This window comes from Chinchilla lanigera, unplaced genomic scaffold, assembly GCF_000276665.1.
Source record: "Chinchilla lanigera isolate Chin_1 unplaced genomic scaffold, ChiLan1.0 scaffold00109, whole genome shotgun sequence".
NCBI lineage: Eukaryota > Metazoa > Chordata > Mammalia > Rodentia > Chinchillidae > Chinchilla > Chinchilla lanigera.
In genome coordinates, this window is record NW_004955510.1 from 2,110,707 (window position 1) to 2,124,580 (window position 13,874).

General features: G+C 39.3%; 1 protein-coding gene across 1 annotated transcript in view; it reads left to right on the forward strand.

The window, feature by feature from the left end:
• Positions 1 to 13,874, forward strand: part of Nrg3 (neuregulin 3) — a gene marked incomplete at its 5' end in the record, with an annotated part of 1,004,716 nt that overhangs the window by 495,391 nt on the left and 495,451 nt on the right. The window lies entirely within an intron of this gene.

Below are 13,874 nucleotides of genomic sequence, written 5' to 3' on the forward strand. Positions count from 1 at the left end.
AGTTGCTTCCTGACTTTCAATAATGTTATGTTCCAATAAACCCATTTCAAGTTGAAAATATACTAAGTAAAAAAGTCGAATATAACCAAATCACTGAATATCCTAGCTTAGCAATAAAGCACACAGTTAAGACTGAAGTTGTTTTGTGTTGTGATCCTGTGGCTTCCATTATTGCTTAGTCTCATGAGAGAGTCTTAGAACACATTTTGCTAGCGAGGGAAAAAAAATCAAAAGTCACAATTCAAAATCCTCCTATCACTTTCATACCCTCATGAAATTGTAAAAACAGTTTTAATTTTCATATTTTTTAAGCTAGCAGACTGTCCATTTTAGCCACATTTTCTAGTTTCACTTTACGTTTTTAACTGCATATTTTAAATGATATGCCAGTTCTATGAATTGAATCCCCTATCCCTCTTACCTTTGTTGTTGTTATCTTTTGTTTTCATTTCTTGTTGATGTGTGCTCACTGGTAGTTTTTGTATTCTAATTCTGGATACTGTAGTCTGTATTTTTGGTCGTGAGATACTGATGTCTTTGCTGGCTTGCTTTGTGATTAGGCTGCTGACTCCCTTAAATCCTTCCAATCACTCTGCTTCCCACGCTGTGCCAGTGCACCTGTGATTTTGTTGGGGGTGACTCCGTCTTTGGAGGTTTGCCACACTGCTTCACCCTTCCAAACTTCTTTGTGGAAAGTTTTGGAGTCCACCAAGGTAAGAGTGGACACCTTTTCTGGGTCCTGCCCGTACTGGACATAGAGCTGCACATGTGTTTGATGTCCACATCTCCCTAAATATATTGGGGCTTTGCAGTGTCCCTACTTCACTCATGTTTAAGCTTTGGTGGCTAGCTCCTCATTCATTCCAATGGTGCAACCACTTCAGAAAGCTGAGCTGGAAACTGTTGTTTCTGATTATTTTTCATAGTGCCGTATGGACTAAGTTTCTCACTGTGTGAACTCTGAGTCAAGGCACATAAACTCATCGTTACAAATGGAGATTTTCAATAAGGGAAATCCAGGAAGTTCCAACAGTGACAGTTGATAATGATGGAGATGTTTGGAAAACCCCACACTTCTGACCCCTCCAATGCTTGCCAGGTTGCTGATTCTCCCACCTACTATCGCGTATGCCATTGACCTTTAAGGAGACCAGCAACAGAAGCTGAAAAGAGAGAATCAAGAAAACATTCAATTGAAACAGCAGAAAGGTTGTTGTTCCCAACCAAGATTTATGTGCTTTTTTAATGAATTGCTCCTATCATTTTTAAAAGCTTTTAGCAAATATCCAGAGTAATGCAAAGTAGATTTTGACAACTTTTAATTCCTTTTGTATTTCATACATTAGGTTTGTTTCTCATGAACTTTTGTTATCACCGTACTGATTTGTGTTCTGGTTTCACAAAATTAGTTTCAGAATCTTACATGTTCAATTGTTCAATTTTATTTGTATTAAAGGGGTATAATCTGCTATAGTAAGTTTAACAGATCATATTTGAAAATCTATCTAGGCCTTAGTCAATGTCATAATAGCAGATTCTCTTTTCCATTTTTTCTATGACTGCTTAATTTATTTTATAAAATTTTATCAGCATCTTTCTTTATATCCACTTACATGTCATTTATTATATATAATGTATATTTTTTGCTTCCATTTTTCTAATTAATCAGTCTGTGGAATTAGCTTGTTTTATTACTTTTTAAATAACCCCTTTCATTTTATTTATTTTTATGTTATATTTCTGGTCATTTGCCTCATTAACTATTGTTCTCCACTCTCTTAAACCTTCTTGTTTTGATGCTTGCTGTGTCTCAGCAGTTTTGGAATGAATTATGGTATTGAGATAATTGAGATTCAGAGCATTATCTATGGCCCAAATCTGTAGCTATAACCTGGCTTTTATATAGCTTTGTGGGGATCTTAAGCTATTGTCTCTTTTCTCTGAATGCTTGTTTCAGCTGTGAACCAATATAATCAACCAACGTATAGTCCAGGTGAATACAGAACAGGTTGCTTGGCAAACGACTGCAATTCTTGCATCTATATTCATGAAATTAATGTGCTAAACAGTCAGGATATTACACTGCACATTATCTTAAAATAAGCGTTTTATTTTTTCACATTGTCTCACTCTAATTACCAAGGCTCTGTTGCAAATGCATTTTAAATTTCAGTAGTGATTAAATGGCAGTTTTATTATTTACTGTGGTCATTGCTGACTGTTGTACATTGTTTGCTGACTCAGTTTAAATTTATAAAATGTGCACATATTCTGGATTTTTTCCCAGAAAGGAACGTGACTTCAGGTCATATAAATGGAGACCAAATCCTTTTGTTGGTAAATTTGTGAATATCCTAAAGCACAGTAGATTAGCAGTTAATCTGCCTTTCCTAGATGAGTTTAAGTCCTGGAGAAATTTGTAGAACCCACTAATCATATTTCCATGTAGACAGTGGTTGTTTTGCTACAGACCATGAAAACAAGGCTACAAGACGAACGTTTGTCTGGCATCAAGGAGAATACTGGACAGTAACTTTAAAAACCAAGAAATGAAATTATTCAAAAGACTATCACATGAAAGTATGAACTTAATTTTATACTTCATTAATATTCTAATATTTGTGTGGAAGTAATAAGCCAATAATATATATGTTAGGGATTTTACCCAAACAGTGTTGGTGGCAGAGCTCTGTCCTTAGCACCTGTGCATGAGGGAGGGTGCTTCGGGAGTCAGCTGGGCTGCAGCGCAGACAACTCTGGATTCACTAGCAGAACATGTAGCTCCAAATTCAGGTCTTGCTGTTTAATATTTCAGTAAACTCGATGACCACCTAGCCACTCTGAATCTTTATTTTCATGAGGATAAAAGGAAGTTTTATGAGCAGAGTAACTTCAGTGACTCCTGCGGCTCCGCAGGGTAAATGAGCAGGGCCACAATGGTGAGCAGGTGCTGCAGTAACATGGGAGTGAAGAAGGATCCCAGCAAGCCTTCATCCAAAAAGTGCTGAAATTAATTTGAGGGGAGGAAAACCAAGTGTAATGTAGTACTAGCAGATCAAAGTCAGGGAAAAAATTAAATTACTGTGATAATGCTCAGGAAAGATAAATCCTCCACTCAAGTCACACATGGCCAAAAGTCAGGCTGAATCTGCCCCCAGTAGCTCTTTTCAAAAACACTGGGGACATTCGCAAGTGTTACTTAAGAATACCTAGCCTAGCATGAGACCAAGGGTGTTTGCCCCTCCCAGTGCTACCTTCTGTCCTGAGCTGGATCATTGATTTCTCACACCTCTTACCCAGGGTGCCGGTTTGTTGTAGTCAAAATGACTCAGATTTTTGAATCCCTATTTCCCTATTTATAGGAAGTCATCATGGTTGCTGGTTTCTCAACCGGCAACTGTACACCAATAATGTGTATTTCCATTCTCTCCTCTGTCCCTGGCCTAGCATGAATCAATGACTGACATGTATGCATTCCTTTTCTTTTGGGCTACATGGTGCACTTCTGCTGGACACGCCTTCAATAAATATGTTTAGGGTCCATGCTGTGCTAGACACAGAACTAAGTGTTGTCGGTGAAACAAGTCTTAACTCCAGCATGATGGAGCTTGCAGAGGAGGAGGAGCTAAAGAAGTTACGCCAGCCATGCCTGGAAATATAATGACAAACTGATTTTATGGTGGCTTATGTATTTATTTATTTATTTATTTATTTTAAAATTGACACATAGTAATTATACTTATTTACGGGGTGCACAATGGTAGTTCAATATATGTTTAAAGTGTGTGATGCTCAGACTATAATTAGCATTTGTATCTCCTTAAATATTTTCCATTTTTTTTGTGTTAGGGAACTTCAAACTCTTCCCTTCTAGGACTTTAGAAACTGTATAAAAAGTGTTATGAGCTGTAGTCTCCTATTGAGCAGTAGGATGTTAGCACGCTTTCCCCCATCTTATATGTAAGATATATTTTTATCTTTGTACCTGCCGCCAGACCTCCCTCTACCCCCACCCACAGCCACCAGACATCACTGTTCTACTTGCTGTGTCTGTGAAACCAACTGTGAAACCATTCTCACCAATATGAGTGAGAATGTGCAGTAGGTCTCTTTTCCCACCTGACTTATGGCAGTTACTACTAATAATCTCCAACTGCATCCAGGTGTTTGCCAGTGACAGGATTTTCACTCTTGGTGATTTAGGTTTTGAAGGACCGATGCGAGATGCTGTGCCTTGCCATGAGGAGTTGAGAACGCAATTGTGGAGAGACAAAATTTAACTGGGATCTGAAGCCCTTACTGAGAGCTCACAAGGCCAGGGGTGGAATGGAGTAGAGAGAAATATAGGTCCAGACGGGAGTAATAGCATGACCAAATGAAGGATTGTGGCCCACTTGCGCAGCAGTGGGTGCAGCAAGGTGGCTGAATTCGAGAGAGGAATTAGGAAGGTGGGGTCACATGGTGTTCACACTCTCCTAGTTTCACTTTAGCTTTAAAGCTCATTGTTATCTATGAGAAAAAGTCTTCAGATTCTCAATTTCAATAGCCAGAAATATATTAGTCACACAAAATAAATGTTTCAAGTGGGGACGGTCACGTATCAAAGATCTTATTTCTATGTGAATTCGCTGTCTAACGAGACGCATCCAGGAGACATGCAAGTAGAAGTGGCTTGGAAGTGACATCTAACAAGCCTGTTTCTGCCAGCTGGGTTTGGTGTTCTGGGCTGAGCCCAAAGATGTTATAATTGGGTTCAGTGTCTGCCTTTCCTTAGAGGGTGACAAGTCACTAGAATAATAAATCCCTTGTAGAGCTGCCTCACAATAGATCAAATTTCAGCCTCTGACTTTGACATTTGAATATGACACACAGAGAAGAAAGGGTTACAGATCATAGCCTGGCTTTTAAACAGCATATTTGTAGACCTGAGTCAGGGGAGAGGGAGAGAGAAAGGGAGAAGGCTGGAGGCAAAGGAATGGGATAGGAGGAGGGCAGAGAGAGAAAGAGACCTTGAGACAACTTCTGTGATGTTAGGATCCAGGGTGTGCCCTGTAGTCTCCCCAGGCCATGAAGTCCCATGTGGCATTTTATGGTGTCTGTCCTAGAGTGAAACCACAGCCTGGGTAAATGGGGTTGTGGAAATATAATATTATTGTTCCAGGTGCTAAAAATTGAATAAGCATAATTCTTGCCTTTAAGGACTTCATAATCACTCATACTGATAGACACACGAACAATTACAATGTTGCTAATCAACAGCTTTGAAAGCCAATACTGTGAAGTGGTAGGATAGTCATTTATACCAGTTGTCTCATCAGTTTTTTTTTTTTTTTTTAATCTTTTTTGAGACAGAGTCTTGCTTTGTAGTTCAGGCTGGCCTTGAGCTCACTTTGTAGCCCAGGCTGGTTTTGAACTCACCATGATCCTCCTGCCTCAGCCTCCTGTGTGCTGGGATTACAGGTGTGCACCAGCACACCTGACTTCATCAATCTTTTCAACAATCATTTTTCTGATAGGATAAATAAGACTCCATGAATTCACAGTTTATATCGGGCAATGTAAGATTAAACACAATTCCCTATTCTCCCACAGTTTGTTCTTTAATGACTACTCTCTGCTATCCCAACAAAAGGGGTCATAAAATTATAATCATAATGCTAGGTGGCACATGGGAAGTATTCTGTCATTTGGACTGAAAAACACTGAGAAAGGTTTCAAGGAGGAGGTAATCTCTATGAGCATGGCTTTCAATCTGGGACCTTCAGTTCAATCCCTGGGAAATTAGGATGATATAAGCCAGACTCCATCCACCTTCAATATGAAGAAATATAAGGGGAGAATTGGTCATTTTTGGAGGGCAGTAGGGAACCCATCCATTACCTTGAAAACCGCTGAATTCGTAAAGGAAAAAAACAATGTATCCTTTTCTATATGAAAGTATCCCAGGTAATAAGCGAAAGAAGGAGTGATAAAATAGACTCAATTTTGCTACCTTCCCTCCCTAATGCACTAAAATCTTCTCTTTCTCAAAAAGTTCTGATGTGATTGAAGAACAAGAACTTCAGAGAGTTCATGAACTACAGTCTGAAGGATGAGATAAATAATTGACAAATCACTGAGATATAAGTTAATTTCTGACTGCACCTGTAGTGAAAGTGCAGTGCTGAGTGATAATAAGTATTGATGGTAAAGACAAAGACAGCCTTCAGGTTAGGGTGAGCTGGGCAGTGCCAAGGAGAGGAGATGCCAAGGCTGAAAGAAAGAAAGGCAGGAAACCCCCAAAACCTGTTCGAAACATCCAACAGGAAAGATTTTGTTAAAAATATATTGTCAAAAACTATATAAAAACAATTGGAACACCACTATTGTCACCTACCTCTGTGTGTAGTTTCTCTTCTAAGGATTGATAATGAAGAATGCTACACATCAAACCCTTGATTGATCTTATCAGATTCTTTGTAAAATTACCCAATGGGAAATCAACAAAGATGGATTTGCCTAAGCAGTGAACCTAATGCATGTAATGTGAAATAATAAATGCTATATAGGTTGAGCAAATGTTTAAGAAGAATAAAGGGTCTGATTTACTTTCAAAAGCCCTCATATGGAGACAATTGAGATGGTAATTAACATCCCTAACTCCAACACACCATGCAGTTGGATAACAGAAATTCCTTGTCTTCTTAACCACATTCTTCACTGTCCCCAGGCTAATATTTTTGGCCACCCTATAGTCTCTCCCACAGTTACAAATTTGACTCCCATTGTTTGAGCTGCCTTGGCAGATGACTCGCAAATTGTATGAATGCCTTCTGGATAGATAGCAAGATGGTAATTAGGGGTGGCCAGTCCAAGTGCCCTTCGGAGGCTAAATATTTGAAGGTGGCAATAAGAAATCATGGTGCTATGGCTGCTTATTCCCCCTCTACAGGCATCCACAATGATCTGTTCCATTTACCTTTTTTCCCCCTTGTGGTGGACAAATAAGACATAGCTTTGGGGTTTACTTGACAGCACTATGTTCTTCTCATCCAGATCCAACAAAAAAAAGGGTTTAATGGGCTTCCTTTTGAAAGATGCCACTGTATCTAATTTTTCTCTTTAAGTGTCTTCCTCCTGCTGTGTCCCCTGGCTTGCTCACTGGTATAGCCACCCAAGCAATTTCTGCAGCTAAAAATATATGAACTATTTTGGACTCGTCTCTCCTCTCTGCCTTTTGTACCACTCAAGCAGTAACACTTATTGACCCCTTGACCCCAAATTTATTTCAGAAAGTGAGGTCTTTTTTCTCCGCTCTGTTTTAGCCACAGCATATTCCTTTTAAACTTACTTAACATCTGCTTCACTGATTTGATTCTTTGCAGTGTGTTCTCCAGGTGGCTATCAACATGAATTTACTAAAAAGTTGTACGTACTATTCTGGGGAAAAGGTTTCTACAGAGTACAGAATAAGATCATTCCAGGCTTTATAGCCAAGCTCCCGCATTTATCTGACCTTGACCTACCTGACTGTGATAAGTACACTTAGCCATCCACACTCAGACCCTGCAGTTGAGATTAGCAGCCTTGTTCAAGGTATGAGCATCCGAAAGTCACTGAGCTTTCAAAGGTTCTGCCTTCCTGTTCCCAGGCATCATTTCACCTGCCAGTTACGTCCTCATTTGCTCCTGGTCTTGCTCAATGTCTGCACCTCTGAGGACACTTCCTTTGCATTGATGAATCCCTTTCCTTCCCTGTGTTCCAAATGTTCTTTCTTTTTTTTTTTTTTTTTTGGTTTTTCTCCGGTACCGGGAACCGAACTCACGACCTTGCACTTGCGAGGCAGGCGCTTTTGCCGCTGAGCTAAATCCTCAGCCCCTAAATGTTCTTTCTTAATAATCTTACCTTTAACATGAACTCCAGTTACCTGCTTAGGCATTTTTCTCATGGCAGGACTCTGACCTTCCTTGCCTGAGGGCAGAAACCATAGATTTTAAACCAGTAGAATGCTGGCATTAAGCAGGTGTTTAATAATCATCTAGAGAATGAATGAGTAGATGATTAATCCATGCAGGGATTGAGCCCAAAAGTTTCACCAGCATTTTTAATGCAGCTTTTCTAAGTCAATATGTTTCAAGGTTTTATATGCATTTAGTTTCCCTGCCCATTTCCCCCACACCCAACAAACCACACATCCACCCTCCATACACCGCATAGTACACACATACACCATACACCATACACCACTCACACACACATGCACATCCATATGCACCCATGACTTTCAGTACTTTGATATCAGAAAATTTGTCTCAGCTATGTGACAATAAGCAGATGTTATTGCTATTTAAGTTTTGCTGAGTTGAAAAACTGCAAAAAATGTTCTAGAACTTTGAAGGTACTCAGGAACTCTGTCAAGAGAGTTTAAGATTTCTCTCTGGATATGTGAGGTAGTGGATGGAGGTAATGGGTATCAGAAAACTCAAAGACTTTCTAATTTTTGCTATGCAAAACACAAATGACTACATTTCATGATTTTATGTCACACTGGTCCTAACACCCATGGCTATAGACATACTATGTGGATTTTGCTTTAGTAGACACTATCATGTTATTTTTTATATGTTGAGTGATCGTAAAATAGGTCTTATTGAAGGCATAAATGGTGGACAGTATTGAGAACACTTCTTTGAATTTGAACAAGAGGAAGCACTCAAAGATAACCTAGTTTCCCCAAGAAATTTTCTTCCCTAGAAAACAGAGCTGCAGAGAGATTCCAATCAGAGTTCAAGGGGATCCACCATCATTACAATTGTGATCTACTAGTGTGCATATTTTTGAAATATGACCACTGAGTATATGTTTTGCTACATGTGTGATTTTTCCAAAGAAGATAGAGCATTCAGTGTTTGCTGAGTTTTTTCCCAGCATAGCTCCACACTGGTACAACCTTTAGAAAAGCTACAATGTAAACAGCAAGAAAACAAGGGGAAAGACAACTCTTTTTAGAACAAGTTATAAGATACACAGATGTATTTATAAAAATTTTACACCTTATACACATCAAATAAATCTCCAGTATTAGTAGAGAAGCAGGAATTGAGCATATAATAAGTAGAGACGATCCTGGCTTACAAGAGACTCATATCTTATGGACATGAATATACTATTGTGGTTATAGTAAATTAAATTTGTAAAGAAAATAAACATACAGGGATTTTTAATTTCTGCTTCAGACACAGAAATCTCCCTGGGATTTTCTTTTTCTTGCTATCCTGAAATAGGATGATCTCACCTTCCAGAACGAGAATGCTTTCTTTCTGGGGTTCTGTTAGTGGCAATAATTTATCTTCAGTTTTAATAAAGATAAATCTTACTATATATATTTGAGGTTTACAGTGTGATATTATGAGGATAAACAACCACTATTAGGAAAAGCTTTTGTTCAACTTGTATTGCACTTGATTACTAGTATTCTTTATTTATGTATATAAACATATATATATAAGCTCACATTTACATAATTATGTACAATTATATATAATTCAGCAATTTTATATGTATACATACACTCACTTCTATAGGCAGATAGTACATTTGTACATACATACAGTTGCCTCTGAATAGCTGAGGGGATGCGTTTCAGGACAGCCAATGTTACAAAGTCCTGTGGATGCTCAAGTCCCTTATACAAAATGTGTAGTACTTACACATAACCTGCACAGTCCTCCCATAAACTTTAGTGTTTAGATTACTTATAGTGCCTAATACAATGAGTCACCATGTAAATAATTTTTATACTTTGTTGTTTCTATAATTGTGTTTGTTACTTTTTTCTAGTTGCTGAGACAAAATACCCAGTGCCCAAAATTAAGGAAGAAATGATTTATTTAGCTCACAGTTTGTGGAGGTTTCAGTCAATAATCAGCTGGCTCCAAGGCAGGGTGGTATGGCACAGGGGCAATAGTTCAAGGCAGCAGAAGACAGCAAAAGCAACAAGAACAAAACATGGGGGCCCTTTCTCTCCCTTATATTGTATGTGGGCTATTCCCCCACACCCACACCTTCTCTGCACCCTCCTCTTCCATAGCTGGGGATGTTTACAAAGTAAAGACACTGGCCCCTGCTAAATCACTTAATTGAATTTTTAAACTTCTCAAGTTGACACAGTGAACAGCATCCTAGAGAGGTAAGGGCATGTCCTTTTCACCCCAGGATGTAGAACTGCTGAGTTACTTAGTTAAGCTTCTAGACTCCTCAATGTATCAACCATAACAGTAATAGAAACAGGAAAAAAAGCATTCAGTATGTGTGCAATGTTTTTCTGAATAGTTATATGCGCAGTTGGTTGAATTTGTTACATACCTACACACACACACACACACACACACACACACTAAACATCCTATTTGTCTTCAAAACAACCCAAACATGATTAAACTCCATTGCCTGCTCTGGAAGTCAAGCCTCAGCCCCACAGTTTCTCAGGAGTAATACAATCTCCATCTAGTTGTTCAGTGTCTAATTGCCTCTCACACTGAAGTAATAAGAAAAGTAGCAAGAGACCCAGGAGGAGAGTACAGGCTGCGGCCATCAGGCCCTTTCTTCTGTCCCCTAGGCTCAGACCTCCTGGGGACTTGGGGCTGCGCAAAGACCAGGTCTGCCTGGACCCCAAGAAGGTACTGGGAGCAAGGCCTTCAGATGATGTTCTCAGCCCATGCCGGGGAGTAGCTACCCACCCTAGATGTGTGGAAGAAACTTCCTGAGTGGAAATGTCAGTGGACATGTGGTTTTGCAGGGGCAGGAAGCCAGCAGACAGCAGAAAGTGCTGTGAGACCTTGAGGAGAAAGAACATGTTTGTATCACCCTTACTTCCCCCAAGTGGCCCAAGACCCAGCATGAATTTATTGGTTGCATAATTAGGGTAGACTTCATATGGTCAACACAAAGGTGTTTATCAAATTCTTCATGGATGTTTTTCTTTGGGTAAATCTTATTAAATCCAAGGGAAACTGCAGTGTGATGACAACCTAATAAAGTGTGTGCCAGGTATTCTACCCCATCCCTTTCTTAGGGGGATTCTTCTCTTTGTATCTCTGTTCTTGCTAGCGTTTAACTCAACACAATTTAGGCATTATGTGGATATCTGTATTAGTTACTTTGCCATTTCTGGGCCAAAGTATTGAACACCCACAATTTAAAGGAGGAGAGATTTGCTTTGTCTCATAGTTCAGTCCCTGGTCATCTGGCTCCAAGGCAGAAATAGCATGGCAGAGTGAAGGTGCTCAACCCTGCAGCCAGGAAGCAGAAAGTAGAGGGGAACCAGGAGCAAGAACACACCCTTCCAGTCACACTCCAGGCACCCGCCTGACCCCACTGCTAACAGCACATCTGCTGAGCTCCTCAATGTGTTTATCCACTGAGGAGTTAGCACTCATGATTGAACCCACACACATGAACATTTTGAGGGACATTTTAAATCTAAACCATAACGTTATCAAAGGTATCACACTTAATGTAAACATTACATTCCATTCAACTTATTGATGGGCTGCTTCTTGCTCAAACAAATGAACAAACAAACAAACAAGAATAGTAAACAGTCCTATTCCACTTACTGTGGGGTCTTCGTGGCCTAAGCACTGGCAGCAATTTACATTTCCAAAAACATCCCTAAGGGAAGAGGAAATGATGAGGGTACCATTATCCTCATTTCACAGATGAGAAACTAAGATACAGTCAGGTTCAGTGACTCCCTTAGATACTCAAATGGCATCTCCCATTGGAGCCTGGATTGGAATCCAAGCCACAGTGCTCCAGAGACTGAGCACCTGATGACTGCGTTATAGTACTGTCTCAGCTGAGTTACTAAACTCTTGATCCTAGAAAGGCTCCAACACATTGTATTTGGTTTTCAAATATTTAAAAAGATGAAATATTACCTGTGAATGTAAAAAGTAGAGTGAATTCATATAAGGAAATATTAACATTAGAAAATTTACCTGATAAATGCAAACAGTTTAGCAAAACCCAAGAGTACTGGTGTGGGGAGCTGGATGTTTGTTTCCTGTTTCACAAAACGAAGCAGACAACCTTCAGTTTGTCTCAACAAACAGTTTGTTTGGCTTCTTAGAGGAATTTCAGCAAATGTAAATAAAATCAATACCAGCCGCTGAGAAATTTTAACAGGTAATATATATCAGCTTTTCTCTGTGTACCTCAGCTTATCTGTGCTATTTCAAGATACTGCATCCTAATTTCTCATTTGGGTTTCTGAGATGTACTGTGCCTCAGCAATATACACATCAAACATTGGGAAGTCTGTCCCAAGAAGCAATGGCCACTTTAATTATATATTACTTCTCAAAGGGCTGACAACTAGACCTACCTTTATGACTAGAAGAATTCTTTCCAGAAAACACACACACACTCACACATGCAATTTATGGATTTCTGTGTGTTTGACCATTCAGAACAACAACAAACCTATGTCTCTAAATAGCAACAATGAGTAACTAGGATCCCACCTTTTCTATTTGGTATGCGGCTTGGCTTCTTCTAGTTGTTTTCCTGTCAGACTGTGAGTATCCTCACATCTTTTGCAAAGCCAGAGTTGTTACCCTTGCTGATGTCTAATAACCCTATTTATGGTCCAGCCATGATGGAAGCAATTATTACTATTCTAAGCCTCATTCTATAAACTTGTAATGGTGTAGTTCATTGTTTGTGGTGTTAGCCTTGGCCCATTAGACATAATTCTTCTTATGAGTATGAAGTCAAACTGTCCATCCAGAACATGATAGATTACATATTCACTATATCTGCCGAATCAGCTGGGTCTGTACAGTGAATCCCTCATCCTCATTTGCAGAACTTAGTGGACTTCAGGGTGAACATACATAGGATTTAGCGTGCAAGGTTTAAAACACAATTTATTTCATTTTTCTCAGCTCTATGTATCCCTCAAGGTTTCAATTATTCACAGTTTATATTTTGCTGTACAAGTTGATGTCTATTTTTGTTTTTCTTGTGGTACAATATCCATGTGAAAATCCTTTTATTCACCTTGGATGGAGACATTCAAAAAACCACTTTACCTACCCACTGAGGAACTGAGGTAATATATTTCTAGGAGAGCTCAGTAAGAATGTGCTTGTGATCATCTGTTCTCTTTTGAGGTATTTTTCTGCCCAATTGGAATCCTAGACCCCTTGTACCAGTGGTGACAAATCAATGCATGCATGCCAGAGCAGGCTGTTTGTATCGCTGAAAGCTTGCTGCCTTCTGCTAAGCATGTATTTTAGATATATACTACTGTGTTGGCTCAATAACTGAATTCCTTTGATCTTTAGGCTCCGCAACAATCATCATATAGTTTTGCAGAGCTCTGAGTGTTAACATCCATGGGCAACTGGGGAGGGGAATGTGGATGCTTTCTGTCCAGGTTTGGAGCTGGTGTTTATCCTCCCACCCACATCCCGGAGCCACAAGTTAGTTACGTGAGCCCATTTAGATACAACGGATTCTGGAAAATGTAGTCTCTCATGGAGGGCTGGTCAAGCCCGTGTTTAGTACTATTGATAGAGAAGTATCAGTCTTTGGTAGATAATTAGCAATTTCTACTGAACCGTGTGATTGCAGAAACTTTGTGAGCCTCGGTTTTCTCAGATTTAAAATGGAAAAAGTAAATTTGGCGATTTCACCCACTGTTATTTTTCCATGGAAGTCTGACCGTTAAAATCAAGTAAATTGCAAAATGCTATACAGACTCAAATTATCTTTTGTAATAATCATTAATGATGATAGAGTAAAAATGCTCAATTTATCTTACCTCAGCTGGGAGAATGAGGGGAGTATTCAATAGCTAGGCCTTAGAAGCAAAGTATCTTTATTAT